Here is a 1,170-nt window from a genome sequence, read left to right on the forward strand (position 1 = left end):
TCAATACTTTAATAACATCTATAATACCTATATCAATAATTCTTATAATATCTATAAAAGCTATCGTCTCTCTCTCTCGCTCTGTTGTGTGAGCCAGCGTCTATAATGAATTGTTTTCTATAGATCAATACTTTAATAACATCTATAATACCTATATCGATAATTCTTATATCTATAAAAGCTATCGTCTCTCTCTCTCGCTCTCTCTAGGTCCTATTTGTTCCGTTTCTCAGCGGGCAAAGCCAGGGTGGCTGTCACTCCCCTCACTAGGTCACACTCCAGACCTGTCTGTGCTTCCTGGCTTCGATGGTCCGCGATACTCCGTGTTCCCATGTGAGAGTCACAGGCCAGCACACACGGCGAGCGCACACAGTGATGCTGCCGGGCGGCTGAGCACGCAGGTGCCTTGAAAAGCATGGGAGACACGTGGGCTGCTTCCATGCCCCCGCCCCCGCCCCAGCTCTCAGAGGCGGCTCAGCCCCCCGAGCCAGGAGTGAAGCACAGGGGCCCGGTTTTCCTGGACTTGGGCCTGTTCTGCTCTAACTCAGGCGTAAGGTGTCTCGCTCGCATCCTGCAGGCCATACGCCTCCTTGATTGTCCTTGTCCTCAGGTTGAAACTCTTATCGTGTATGTGTACAAGTGGCACAGCCGGATCTTGACGCCCGGCCCCACTGTAATCCCTGGGCCGCGACGCAGGGCAAGGAGGCACGTGGTCGGACTGCTCCACTCGGGGGGTGTCTTGCTGGCTCCCCAGCGTCCTGCCCCTCTCTCAGAAGGGGGCAGAGGGAGTCAAACCCTAACACCCCCTCTCACGTGAAGCTCAGTGTGCTGTGCTCACCGAAGGTTTGCTCTGCAGTTCATATTTTCATACCAGCACCTTGATCATGGTGCTGGTATTCCAGTGGCTCTGAAGTTCATCGACATCGGAGATATGACAACCAGTTCTCTGTCCCCCGCCACCTCTGGTGACTTGGCAGTTGACCTTGCGCAGCTCAGACCCACGCACACATTCCGCCGTCCTTCCGCGTGGGTTTCGTGAGCCGGGCCGACGTTTTGGGAGGACCTGCTTTTAACTGACGCGTGGGACTCTGAGACAGGCTCCACCTTCATTTAAAAGCAGAGAAAGAGCCACCTGGTTGACGCGGCAGGTCACCTGCCGTACACCTGCGC

The sequence above is a fragment of the Pteropus alecto genome, unplaced genomic scaffold, assembly GCF_000325575.1.
Source record: "Pteropus alecto unplaced genomic scaffold, ASM32557v1 scaffold61, whole genome shotgun sequence".
Lineage (NCBI taxonomy): Eukaryota > Metazoa > Chordata > Mammalia > Chiroptera > Pteropodidae > Pteropus > Pteropus alecto.